General features: G+C 35.9%; 1 long non-coding RNA gene across 4 annotated transcripts in view; it reads left to right on the plus strand.

Annotated features, from left to right (window-relative positions):
- LOC109026192 (uncharacterized) overlaps positions 1-13297 on the plus strand; it is a 91108-nt gene extending 77811 nt beyond the window's left edge. For 3 of the 4 annotated variants that reach the window (XR_008678136.2, XR_008678135.2, XR_008678133.2), the window contains exons 6-9: positions 310-352; positions 2373-2476; positions 11016-11096; positions 11810-13297. This is a non-coding gene — a long non-coding RNA (uncharacterized lncRNA). Of the gene's footprint in view, positions 1-309; positions 353-1254; positions 1326-2372; positions 2477-11015; positions 11097-11809 lie in introns of all 4 variants that reach the window. The other variant, XR_008678134.2, reaches the window with a different exon arrangement.
- Positions 13298-14554: the final 1257 nt, after the last annotated feature.

Here is a 14554-nt window from a genome sequence, read left to right on the forward strand (position 1 = left end):
AACACTATTTAACCTATCAAGGGACTACAGATTGTCTTAAGAGCACCTTCTATTTTCCTAAAATCAATTAAAGATCAGCTTACTTTGGTTCTTATCTATTTATTAAAACACATGAGATGGACAATACTTACCAGTACTTTGATGAACCCACAAACTGGGAGTAAATAAAATTTTTATTTTCAAACATCTGGTCTGTTTAACCCAGGCTGCTGTCTCATTAGGTTTCTCACTATGAAAGAGTAAGTTTAGAATGGGCTGGAAATTCACTATTTGAAAAATCTATATACCTCAACTTGTGTTTCCTTCCAGGAAACAGAAAAAAAGAGAGAGAGAGAGAGAGTAAAGATAATGGGTGAGTAACACATGAAGCAAAATCTAAGACTTTCAGAAAGCCCTGTGAGCTAAGCAAAGATGAAATTATTTTCTGGTTGTGAGGAAAGAATGTGAGTGCTTAAAGGCTCAAGTTGCCCACAAATTCCTGGGATAGTGTGCAATCTACTTTGCTTAATTCTGTAGAACTGTTATTCCCAAACCCAGCTGCATGTCAGAATCTTTTTGAAGAGTGTCTTTAAAAAGTACAGCTTCTTGAACTCTGTTCAGGCCAACAGAATCAGTATCTCCAAGGATATAGCCCTGAAATACATGTTTTTAAAAATTTTTTATAGTAGTTCTTATACACAACTATATTTGATAATCAAGAACCAGAGATTTTTTTTATTATACTTTAAGTTCTAGCGTACATGTGCACAACGTGCAGGTTTGTTACATATGTATACATGTGCCATGTTGGTGTGCTGCATCCATTAACTCGTCATTTACATTAGGTGTATCTCCTAATGCTATCCCTCCCCATTCCCCCCACCCCACGACAGGCCTCAGTGTGTGATGTTCCCTATCCTATGTCCAAGTGTTCTCATTGTTCAGTTCTCACCTATGAGTGAGAACATGCGGTGTTTGGTTTTCTGTCCTTGCAATAGTTTGCTCAGAATGATGTTTCCAGCTTCATCCATGTCCCTACAAAGGACATTAACTCATCCTTTTTTATGGCTGCATAGTATTCCATGGTGTATATATGCCACATTTTCTTAATCCAGTCTATCATTGATGGACATTTGGGTTGGTTCCAAGCCTTTGCTATTGTGAATAGCAAATAAACATACGTGTGCATGTGTCTTTATAGCAGCATGATTTATAATCCTTTGGGTATATACCCAGTAATGGGATGACTGGGCCAAATGGTATTTCTGTTTCTAGATCCTTGAGGAATCACCACACTGTCTTCCACAATGGTTGAACTAGTTTACAGTCCCACCAACAGTGTAAAAGTAAGAACCAGAGATTTTTTAAATAAACTTTTGTTTTTACATTGGAATAAGTTTGGATGACACTACCGAGTTCTCGTATACCTTGACTCATTTGCCCCTAATGTTAATATTTCATATAATAATCATGGCACATATGTCAAAACCAGAAAATTAACACTGGCAAATTACTAATGTCTTTTTCATATTCCTGAATCCGATACAGGATGCTGTAACACTTTTAATCATCATGCCTCCTTAGTCTCCTCTGGCCTGTGGCAGTTTCTCAGGTTTTCAAAACTTTGAGAACTTTGAAGCATGTCTTCAATGTAGAATTTCCTCTTTTTCAGACTGAGGTTGTGGGTTTTGGAAGTGAGTACCATAGAGGCAAAGTGACCTTCTCTTGCATCCTATTAGAGAGTACATGATACCAACATAACATCACTGGTGGTATTAGCCTCCATCATTTGATTAAGGCAGTGTCTACCAGATCACTCCACTGTTAAGTTACTATTTTTCCGTTCTCATACTCTGTTCATTAGAAATAAGTCTTTAAATCTAGTCACGGGTTGGCTGTATGCGTGTTGAAGGGGTGGTATGGAGAGATGAATCAAGCTCCACTTCCTGGAGGAAAGAGTATAAGTGAAGGTTTATGATCAAAGTAGTACTTTCAGAAAACTGGGTTAACTAGGTACACTGGGGGAAGGAGACTATTGGCTGGGTAATCAGTTGCAAAATTCAAACCAGAGGAAATGAGGACCTGAACAAAAGCAAAGGCATTGGTGAAAAGGAACATATATCTAAAAAATATTGTGGAAGTGAAAGAAACCATGGTTACTGATTAGACATGTGAGAGAGAGAGAAAAATATATATTTTCCAGATATATTGAGGTTTTGATCCTGAGTAACTTAGAAGAGGGTAATGCAATAAGGAACAGAGAAAGAGGATACCTTTGGTTGGGACATACAGAATTCAAAGGCTTGTGGGCATCAAGGTAGACATGTTGAACAAGCAGTTAGGAATTGAATCGCAAAACAATTTACCTCCTTGTGAATTATGCTATCTTCCAGGACCCATTATACAGGCTGCCTTTCCAGCTCTCCAATCATACTTCCAAGAAAACTGCTCACTCTCAGAACCAAGGTTCAAGTTGTACATTGGGATTTGGGTAGAGGTAAGAGGAAACACCCTCAAATAGATTTGGATCATTCCAGATGTCCTATAAATGAAGTTTGACATTTGCTCAAGTATCACCACCTCACTGTAAAAGCAACGAATCTACCTTCATTGTGAAGATTTGGGGACTAGAATTAATGAGTACTGTAACCTTATGGATAGAACCTTCAGAGTTTTTCATTATCTATGTGAAGAGATAATTCTAAATTATTTGAGATCTAGTATCTGTCAGCTTGGGAACTGGTGTCTAGTCCCAAGACTAGACAAAGGAAACCCTTATTAGTGTTTTTATTTTCCATTTCAAATAAAAAGGGTATGTGTTAAAAAAAAACTGAGCTGGTTCAAGCTGTAAAGCATTTCTTAATTATAGTTTGGTAATGCCTGAAAGCCAGAGGACTCCCAGACAAAAAAGAAAAAAGTATGTTGATTAAATATTTTCCCCTTTTCAGGGTAGATAGAAAGAATAAAAGGAATTTCAAAGTCTCAGGTTGTTAGGAACCTGCAAAGGTGATTTCTTTTTTTCTATTCCTTCACCTTGGCAAGGTGATAAGGCAGATGAGGAGAAGTAGGAGGCACAGGGCCATGAAAATGGACCCAAGGTGATGGGGCTCTGTTCTCTTGTAAATGGCCATCCTTCCAGGACAGCCTTTCTCACAGGCTGCTTCAGCATCTACTGACTGATCTCTGAAATTCGTTTCTCTCATTTCACCTTCATACCTCAGAGTTTGTAATCCATTCCTTTTGTGCTGTTAATGATAAACCACTTGTAAAGACCAGTTTAATTTCTAAAGAGATGAAAATATTAATTACACAGACTTTAAGAAATTTTTTTAAATTTTTTCCCTCATTTTTTTTTTGTTGTTTAAAACAAACCTTTTTCACTTCTTCCTCTCTTTTCCTCATTTATCATCTTATTTCTTTTTTTTTTTTTTTTTTTTTTGAGACGGAGTCTCGCTCTGTCGCCCAGGCTGGAGTGCAGTGGTGCAATCTCGGCTCACTGCAAGCTCCGCCTCCCGGGTTCACGCCATTCTCCTGCCTCAGCCTCCCGAGTAGCTGGGACTACAGGCGCCCGCCACTGCGCCCGGCTAATTTTTTGTATTTTTAGTAGAGATGGGGTTTCACCGTGGTCTCGATCTCCTGACCTCGTGATCCGCCCACCTCGGCCTCCCAAAGTGCTGGGATTACAGGCGTGAGCCACCGCGCCCGGCCTATCATCTTATTTCTTATTTACAGTTTTACTTGTTTGTGTTAGTGGCAGGATGATATTAATTTCAAAACCCTTGGAGACATACTTTGTTGAATCTGAAAGTTAAAGGTGGCTTTGTGCTTAGCTTTTTCCTAGCAAGATCTAATATTAAAATGTAACTTGCTATTACAAAACTTTTCGTGTAAATTATGTGCTTTAAAAAGAAATGAGAAAGACTTCCTGAGAAAATGGTCTTTATCATGCTATATCCTATGAGCATCCTGTGGCCACTGAACACTCACATTCTCTTACTCTTACCAGCCTATCACTGTTTCCCATTCATTATTATGCTCTCACCTTCACTCTGCTCGATATTGCTTTCTTGTCCAATCACCAACAAACACTTATCTTTGCCTAGAAACCTCTTCCACATTTGGTTTTCAACACTTAGAACTTCACATTTTATGTTTTTCTCCTACCTCTCATTTTTATTTTTACTTACATTTTGCCTTTTCCCTCCCCCTTTCTGGGATGATTATTAAAGCATGACTCTGCCCTTACTCAGCTGTTGAGCATAACCTACCACCCACTTTTCCTAAAACATTTAGTAGTGATTTAAAAAGAATAAAACAATAGGAAAAGAGATTGTCTGAGGATACATAGTTCTTTCAGTCTAGACCTGTGATTATCAACCATTTTGCAGTCATGGGCTGCTTTGAGAATCTGCTTGAAACTAGGAACATTTCTCCAGAAAGATTCACACAATTGCGTAACACATACTGCTGTAGTCTGTTTTGTGTTGCTGTAAAAGAATACCAAAGACTGCATAATTTATAAACAATAGAGTTAATTTTGTTCACAGCTCTAGAGGCTGGAAAGTCCAAGAGCAGGGTGCTGGCATCTATTGAGAGCCTTCATGCTGTGTCATCCCATGACTTAAGTCAGAAGGGCAAGAGAGGCAAGAGCAAGAGATAGAGAAGGCCAAATTCACTTTTATAACAACCCATTCTCACAATAACAAACCTACTCCTGTGATAATGACATTAATCCATTCATAAGGGCGGAGTCCTTCTGGCCTAATCACCTCTTAACAGTCCCATCTCTCAATATCATCACAATGGCAATTACATTTCAACATTAGTTTTGGAAGGGACTTTCAAGTCATAGCACATATCAGTCTAGGTACACGGATTCCCTGAAACAAGGTGAGTCACTGCTTTTCCAAGTAAGCTAAATTATATCTTATATGAAAATGGTCAATTAGAAATCATTGTCCCTAAACAGCATTATTTGGGTGATTCCAGAACTGTTTCTAAGGAACTGTTCCCTAATGTTAAGTCCGCAAAGCATAATGGGATACACTTCAAGAAGCACATCCAAGAAATTCATTGTTTTATTAAAGGAAGAGATATTATTCAGCAGTTTGTTCTCTGATTCACATCACACTCAGCTTCAGAAATCGCTCTGTTTTACTACCAGGAAGCCTGTGCCAGGCACACTCCCACTTCCAGATTCTCCTACCTGACCTTGTCTTCTTTAGAGATGTTTAGGGTTGACACTCACCTCCTCCAGGTGTTTCCTCAACTACAACCCCATAGTTTCTAATATTCCAGTAAAGGTGCTCATCCAAAGGCTCCCCTTCTTTCTCATGTGACTCTGTGATGTGTGTTTCTAAAACATCTCTACCAAAGTGCCCATACTTGTAGAGACAGTGAGTGTATGGTGCAGGGGAGGAAAAATTTCTCCTCTACCTTGTTAGGGTTTCTGGCTGGGCCTAAAAATTAAGCTGATATCAACAAATGAAGAGGAGAAAGCATACACATTTTATTCAGTAAAATTTTACATGTACTTGTGCGTTCTAAGGATATATTAAAGACTGAAAGAAACAGAGCGAAACACTTACATACAGGGTTGAACAAAGAGTAGTAAATTACAAAAATGTAACAAGACAAAGGAGTTTGGGCTAAGACAGTTAATAGTGAAAAAGTAACTAGTAACTAGAAAGATAAAGGTTAATTTAACAAGGTTTGTTTGTATACATTTTTCTTGGTCTCCACTCCCCATCTCTGGAGATGAACATGTCTTAGTTTCTCCAAGTGCAGGGAAGACATCTTTCACATGGAAGTTTTATTTCCTGCTTTCGGGAAGAAAAGAAGGAAGATCAGAGTGCCCTTTTGCATCTACTGTTTTTCAAATTCTTTTAATTCAAAATAATCAATATGCCAGAGTGGCACGTTTTGGAGTGGCATGTTCTGAGTTCTTTCAATGTCAACAGGGCTTTTAAAACTTCTGTTTTCATGTAAAAATACACATGAAGTTGGTTTTCTACTCCATTTGATATAAAGATATTATTTTAAAATTACTTGCCATTGAGGGAAATAGATTGTCCATGAACATACACTGTGTAGATCTAGGACTTGCAATATTGGCTGAGCACTAGAGAAGAAGCCTAGGTTGTATGAATTCTGTGGAGATTGAGAAGCTCAGCAATAGAATATTCATTGCTTAGTCTAACTCTTGTTTTGTAAAGTATCTCTACTATTTGAACATTTTTTTGAAAAAGTTTTTTTGCCTGAAAAAATGCTTCTAGGTCCAGCACCAATTTTGCCTCTTCCATGATCATGAGCTATTCTCTAATTCCCATAACAGGAATTAATTGCAACTTCTCCCGAAAAAGAAGTCAGTTATATTCACAGAGATCATAAAATGTAAAAGAACTGACTGAGAAATGCGAAGTAAATGGACAGATATTTTTAGAATCCCTATAACGTGCCAGTATGTTCATAAATTATTTTATTTAATGTTGCATTAATTCCATGAGATTTCTACTGTTATTCTCAAATGAAGACACACAAGCCAGATGTTGAATAACCTGCCCTAACACACTGCCAGAAAGTGGCAAAGATAGTTAGAAATTTTTGTTTGTTTAGTTTTAAAATCCGTAATTTTTATTGCATCTAGTTTAGTTTTCTGGCCTCTATAGCAACTGCCTCTCAAAAATGGAGACAAACAAATGAACCTACTTAATTCTCAAAATAGAAATGCTAATGAGTACTGATAATGACTTTGTATTTTAGTATGTTTTTTCAATGAAGAAATTACTTTGTAAGACAGTATTTATTATTTACAACAAGTTTTCTTGACACTGTTTTTCATCCGTCAAGAAGTGGCATATCACTGAATAAAACGGTAGAATAGAGGACGCTTTTGGTTTACAACTTTTATATACAGACCCCTGGGAAGTTACAGAGGTATTGCCAGAGTACCTAAATCTATATGTGCATTTTGAATTGTTTGCAAGTTGAATAATGTGTCTCATGGAAACATTAATTTGCATCTAGTCTTTAGAATGTATAAAGAGAATATTCCCAGTTAAGAAATATTTTACTGAATTCAGAGTCATTTTTTACACTTTGGGTATTTTTTAACTAAATGAATACTTATATACCTGAAAGCACAGAGATAATCAATGATTTTATTTTATTTTAGAAAGTGGTTTTAGTGCTGATAAAGATTGAGAACTCCTAGAATTTCTTTTTAAAAAAAAATTGCTCCATGTGGTTTTCAGAAGTAAACTAAATTTACTTTTGCACTGCACTGCACTTTATGTCTCTCTGGAAACATTTTGAAGTACATGGTGGATTTAATCCCATTAATCTTTGGAAATATGATGAGTGGTTCCATTTCTGATTTTTCATAATCAGCTGGCCTAGCTATAAGATATTATTGCCTTATAGGGACATCTGCTGGTAGATAAATAAAGATCAGGAACAATAAAATACTGTCTTCTCTGTATTTCCCAGGGCATCCCTCTGAGACTGCAGGCTTGTGTGCATCTGCTTCAGATAGTGCATGGCTGTTCAAGTTCTGAATATTGTATCATTTCACAGTCCAATCCTGCTGAGGTCACATAAAACTTGCCTTCATTACATATATGCTTTGTTACCACAACAGATTCACACAGGTATTAACTTTAAAAAAAAAACAAAAAAAAACTGACCACATATTATCCTGGAAACCTCAGGCTTTCTGGAAGCTTATGTAGTCTGGGGCAGATGGCATGAGAATTGCCGCACTTGGAGTACACAGACTCCCCACAATAAGTCGTCACGTGCTCTGTTACCTGCCTTGGCTTTTTCAGATACGCATTATCATCTGATGCATGCAAAAAAAAAAAAAAAAGCCGCTCTTTCTGTTCCCAAATTCCAAAAACAAAAGTAAAATAAATTTAATCATGTTACCAACTTCTTAACCTTAAGGCCTTTTTTTCACAAGGAAAAATATCCTAATAACTTTATCATTAAGTTGAAATGCTCCTCTTTCACTCAGCTATACAAGATTTTTCAGTAAGAATTAGCTGCACTAATTAATTACTACCTATGACTTCAAAAATAATTACTTGGTGAAAGTAAAGCAACTGGTACTACTATTTCTACCAACCTTAACCATCACCAGAAGGATGAAATAATTGATTTTCTTTTGGTGTTTTATTGAACAAAGATTACCTTCATACTCTGTCTTTGGAAAAGCAGCACTGTATTAAATCACATATTGTAGACTTAAAATTAAATTGCCCATAAACGTCAATATTGCCAACAGTACAGAGTGGTAACTTATTCATGCCACTTCTTTAAACTCACCACACATTAATGTGCTAATGTGATGGAAAATAAAGAATCATCATGTGCCTTCCACATGCTGCTGTCCCTATTGTTTATATATGTATTTTGTAAGTGACTAGAAGACTGTTTCATCAGCTAAGGGATGCCTTGCCAAAAGAAATGACATAATCATTAACTAATTACAACTAAATAATAGCATCACACATTTTGACAGGTTAACACACATTCTATTACAAGTTGGAAACTTGAGAAAGAGAATAATAAAGCTACTACTCTTGCAAAACCCTCAAATGCCAATAGGGAAAATAAACTCTTTAAGGATTTTCACCAACCATGTGTTTTTCTTTTTCTTCTTGCCCTCATTGTACAAAAGCAAACAATGTGAAGTTAACATTCTAATCTAATTCAGTAATCAATTAACTTATTTTTACCAATTTTATCCAATTATAAATCAGAGTCTACCCATATTCACAGTTTAAACATGCTGAAATCATCATTTTGGGCCCTTTTCCCCTTTATCAGTGAAGCAGCAAGATACATGTGGGCTCAGATATAAAAAGAACAAGGAAAACCAGGAGAGGAAAATTGGCATTTTCAGATGTAATCTAGTTCATTAAAAATCCAAAAGCAAAACACAAAGACATGCCTGAAATGGCATATTACCAGAATTGTCTCTGAAGAGCTTCTCAGTTTAACTGAAAAAAAAAATTTAGAAGGATTAATAAAAAATTAAATCATCTATTTTATAATTTCTTACAAAATGACTCCAATACTATAAGTAGAGTGTCTCATTGTTCTCAATCACCCCATACATATTACACCAAAATTCTTCAGAAAAGAAAAAAAAAATAGAGAGTGCTTTCTAAGCCCTGTCCTTTAGAAAGTAAATAAGATGACAATTAAAGAATTGTTCTCCACCCTTGTAGGTACTGAAGTATATATAAGTAAGTACTACAGACTGTTAAACCCCATACAATGTGACCAGAGAATCACTACATGTCAAGTGGCATGCATTTAAGTATAGAATATCTAGTTGTTGGGTTTTTTCTTTTAGTTTACTTATTATAGCTTGTAAAAAAATTTTCCCCTAATTCTACTGTTATGAAATTTCACTAGCAAAGACATAAAGTTGGCCAGTTTGCTACTGCTAGGGTAATGAGTAAAGAGAGTTGGCATATCAAACTAAACACTGGGCAAACACAAAACATTGGAAATCAATTACAATATAATATAAGAAGTAAGTCATTTAAGATATTTTGTCCTTAAGACTTGATATGGAATGATAAAAATTTTAAATGACTATATAGTTTCCTTGTGGGAGAAAACTGAATGATTACTTAGCATACAACAAAAGAGAATCTAAAAGGAAGGAATGTTAACATAAGAAGATGAAATGAGATCCATATATTAAAGGGTGATATTAGTATTGCAAACCCCCAAAAAATTGTAGAAAAAATTAAATTACTTACCTTTCTAGTTCAGTACAAATGTCCTACAGCTAATTATCATGAAATATTGCCTGGAAATTAACCAGTCATGTTGTGTTTCTATCTCCAGATTTACAATTAGTAATGCTATTAATGTGGTTCCTGTACTTAGCGTTACTAATTATATTGCTATGAACTAATGGTTTTAAAAATAGCAATAGCCATCAACTACCAATTAATGCTTAATGAGAGCATGTAAACCCTGGCATTGTAATGGATTTCAAAATTATTGTTGCTTGTATTCCTTTTGCAATCGTGCAAAAATGGGTGTAACCAGTAACCACTGAAGTAGGGCATTGACTGAAAGCATAGTTACCACATCATTGCAGGAAAATCAAGAGAAGAAATAAATGGCTCCTTCAAGGAATATATATGTGTCCTTTTAATCTTACAATTCAACACACAGATTTTTGGAAAGATTCTTTTCTAGTTACGCATATAAAAACACAACGGAAGCATGATTTGTAAAGATGTTGTTTCAAACCTATGAATAAAATAGGACTTTTTTTAAAAACTTTGGAAGATTAGTTTCTATAAAAGAACCAGTCAACAAGTCATTTATGCTAGAATTTACATAGGGTATAATATCTCAGAAGTTCAGACATAAGATAGGGATATTAGCTAGGTTAAGCTGGGTTATGCTACAGTAACAAATACCCACCAATGGCTTAACATTCAAAAATTTATTTCTTGCTTATGCTATATGTCCAGCATTGTCACTTAGGGACTAATGCTCACTAGTTACTCAGGAACCCAGGCTGAAAGAGATTCCATCTTGTCATGTGTTTTCATTACCTGCAGAGGGAACTGGGAAAATTGTCTTCTATTATTTCTATCCAAAAGTGACCTATATTACTTTAGATGACATTTCATTGGGGAAAAAAAAACAAGTCATATGCTTGTGTCTAAGTTCAAACTGATGGAGAATGACAGCAAGAAAGAGAAAAACTAGAAAACCAAGAAACAACTATATATGTTTTAGTACTTTGGCACTGTTTTAATGACCAAAGCAAGAAGACTTTCTCTAAAATGGAAAACTTCACTGGGGAACTGTCTGGTGGTAAGGGAATGTTGAATAAACACCAATACATCTCTCTCAGTCTCTGGAAATATGTTATTTGACCTTGTCACTAAAAAAGCCATTTCCTACAATGGGCTATGGGTATTTTCCTAGTAGTACACAGAACTGCGGTATTTATCTTTTCAACTTCAAAAATGTACTTTAATATTTTATCTTGACAGCAGCCTTTTCATCCCTTGGTCCCAGTCAAAACTATAGTGAATTTCAGGAATAGTAAAGAATAGAAGTCACCATAGAATGAGGTAAGCAAAGGAGGAGCTTAGCCAATAAAGTGGCTAATGATGTGAGCATATTATGTGTATGTGTTGGTGTATTGTCAAACCAGTACAAAAATATAATTAAGAAATCCACACTAATTATGCCAATTAGACACTAAAGAAGTGTTATAAATAAGACTATACCCCCCCCCCAAAATATGACAGCAACGTAGTTCATGAGATGGCACCCCAGAATATACCCAAAATATAAGTTTTGGTATATTGACTATTTTGAGGTTGAGGCATTTTGAAAAACAGCAAATGAAAGGAGAATCTTTCTTTGAACTCCCTTTGCCTACCTAAAGACAAATCTTCCAAAATAAACTCCATTGTTATAAACCATCTCCCCATGAGTTTCATCAACTAGGAGGATGGACTCTTATTACAGGAGCAGAAACTGGAAGTTGACAACACCCTGACAAACTTTGTCTGAATCTATCATCTCCCATCTATTCTTCCTAAGGACCCATTCATCTTTCCTAAAAATCATTTATTCTCCCCTAAGTAACCAACATCTCTCTTCCCTTTCCCTATTAAGATGGTTTGTAAACTCTCACATCTCATGGTTTTGTGGGGTATTAGTTTTTTCTTATAATTCCCTTGTGGACATATTAAAAATTAATAAAGTTGTATGCTTTTTCTCTTGTTAATCTTCCTGTTCTCAGTTTTTCTTTGTTTTGTTTTGTTTGTACACACAGCTACCAACCCTAGGACGATAAAGTCTTTATTTCCCTGCAGAAGATTTAAAAAAGACACTAAAGAAGACTCTCAAGACTTAACCACAATTCTTACAAATCTACACCTTACTGAAGGAGAAGGATAAAATATAGCATCAGCATTTTAGTAAGAATATGCATCCCAGCCAAAGGCTGTCTTACAGCAAGGGGTCCAGAGTGGTCTGATGCAGGCTCCAATTGTCCTCTTTTCTGCGAGGCCATACTGGATGCACTTTCTCACTTGCATCAGTGACATCCAACATGTGCATGGGACACCTAGAAAACAGGGGCTCCAAATAAAGTCTTGGTTGGGTCTTCTCATATTCTACTGATCCAAAGGGTCATCACTGTTATGTGACTTGCCATAATGGTGGAGTCCACTGGCATCACACCTGAACAGGGTATAAACTGTCAATCTTGCTGTTACTAATAGCCTATACTGACAAGCTGGAACAAACTGTCCTGAAAGTTGTCTGATAAGTATGGTTATAAAATTATACCATTAATTATGTTTTTTTCATCCCAAGGCCAAGGCTCAGCATTATTAAGTTATATCTCTTACAAAGCAGCTTAGGACAATCCCAAAATAGAAGTAGCACTCATAGCACAGGATCCAAATAGGTTTCACAAACTGCTAAGCATATGAACTTAGAAGGACACTTATAGTATTAATAGAGCAATTCAAAATACTGGGGTTTAAGGATGAGCATACTTCTTGGCAAGGGACATATCTGCATTGTCTGAAGTTATTTCCAAACTGCATCCCACCCCCCCGCCCCACTTCAGTGTCTTCCAAAACTTAAAGACTGTCGTTGTGCTGAGGCACCGAAACTGAGGCTGGTATGTTTTAGGAGTACTTGCTATTCTAGTTACTATTCTGTGTGTAACATATTGCCTCACAACTTAGATACTTAAAACAACTATTTTATTAGACTTGCTGAATTTATGCTTCAAGAATCTGGAAAGAGTTCATCATGATGGAGTATCTACTCTGCTATGTCTGGGGCCTCAGCTGGAAGGACTTGAAGGCTAGGGGCTGGAATCTTCTCAAAGACTCCATCAGTCACATGTCTGATGGTTGATGCTGGTTGCCAGCAAAGACTTCAGCTGTGCTCAGCCAGAACACCTACACACAACATCAACATCCACCAGCACCTCTCTCTGGGGGGTCACGTCACAGCAGGTAGCCAAATATTTCTTACATGGTGCCTCAGGGCTCCAAAATTGAGTGCACAAAGAGAGAGGAAGTAGAAATGTCAGTTTTTGTTTTTGTTTTTTTTCCAAAGTTCTGGAAACTAGTCCAGCATAACTTCCACTATGCTCCATTGGTCAAGCAGTCACAGGGCCCAAATTCCAGAGATGGTTCAGGATATAGATCCCACATCTCAATAGGGGGAGTATCAAAGAATTTGGGAGCTATGTTATAAAACTGTGACATCTGCCTACAATAAAATGATTTCATGTTTGGCTTCCAATCTTCAACTTATATTCTGTTTTGCCAGATACCTAGTATAAAACCAGAATACTTGCTTTTTTGGAAGTTTACAATTAGAATTCACCGAAGCAGCCTTTTAAAAAAAATCTATTCAGTAGTAAGACTGGGCAGTCAACAGAGGGTACACTTATAGTGGCACATTCCACTACAGGTTCTTGAGAAAAGTTACTGAAAACTGATGCAACAAGATTGGAAACCTATTTTTGTAATTCATAGGCAACCATAACTACTGAAAACTGTTATATAATTTATGTAAATTATCTTCTAGAGAAAGAACACAAAAGTTCAGTGATCATGAATTATATTCACCTATCTAATAGAGCACTCACGAACAAGGCTCAAAAAGATGATACTCATTTTGTGATTAAGTTTATTAAAAGGAGCAAAAAAGTATCAGTGCTCATTATATTTTGTTAATGTATATGATCAAATGAATGGGTCCCATCATAAAATTTGCTAAAATAAAGATAAAAATATTTTTATTTAATGTAGCTAAAGCTAGAGGTTAAAGCCTTTGATTACATTTTCAAAAATTTGCTGGCGCTGAAATTTTTAACAGTTGGGAAAGAAGACATGGTAGTTTGAAAGAGAATGATAACATATGTATTGATTCCATCATTGTAAGCCATATATATCTAACTTGCTATAAAAGTCCATTTCAATTGAAGAATATAAAATAACAAATCTGATTGCCTTTATATCCAAAAGAACCTTAGTTTGAATTTCAACATTCAAAGTATATATCCAATATGATTACACTAATTGATATTCTGGACAAACTCCATTGAAAATAAGCACAGGAAATGAGAATTACATTTCTTTTGGTTCTTACATAGAACTAGTTTTAAAATGGATATTTGAGTTATTTTCCCCAAATAATATTTTTATGTGGAAGTCTTATTCCATATCCTGAATAAGATGAGAGTTTCTTGAGCATGATATTTGTCTCCTCATTCACTTCTAGGATTTAGTCCAATGAACTGCATGGTTAGGAGTTGTTCCCTTTATTTCCCCACATGTTTTGTTCATTATTTCCAACTTTTGGCAGTCGGTTGATGGGTTGATGAATTATTCTGCCCAGATAGGAATCTCTGCTTTGTAGACAAGGGTATATGTATAGCTTGCCTAGAGGTGTGTCTGTTTTTATTTTTTCTTAAATTTAATTGTGAATTATTCAAGACAAAAGAAAATGACATACTCTTATACAAAATATTGATAATTACACAATGGTA

Source organism: Gorilla gorilla, chromosome 2 (assembly GCF_029281585.2).
Source record: "Gorilla gorilla gorilla isolate KB3781 chromosome 2, NHGRI_mGorGor1-v2.1_pri, whole genome shotgun sequence".
NCBI classification, from domain to species: domain Eukaryota; kingdom Metazoa; phylum Chordata; class Mammalia; order Primates; family Hominidae; genus Gorilla; species Gorilla gorilla.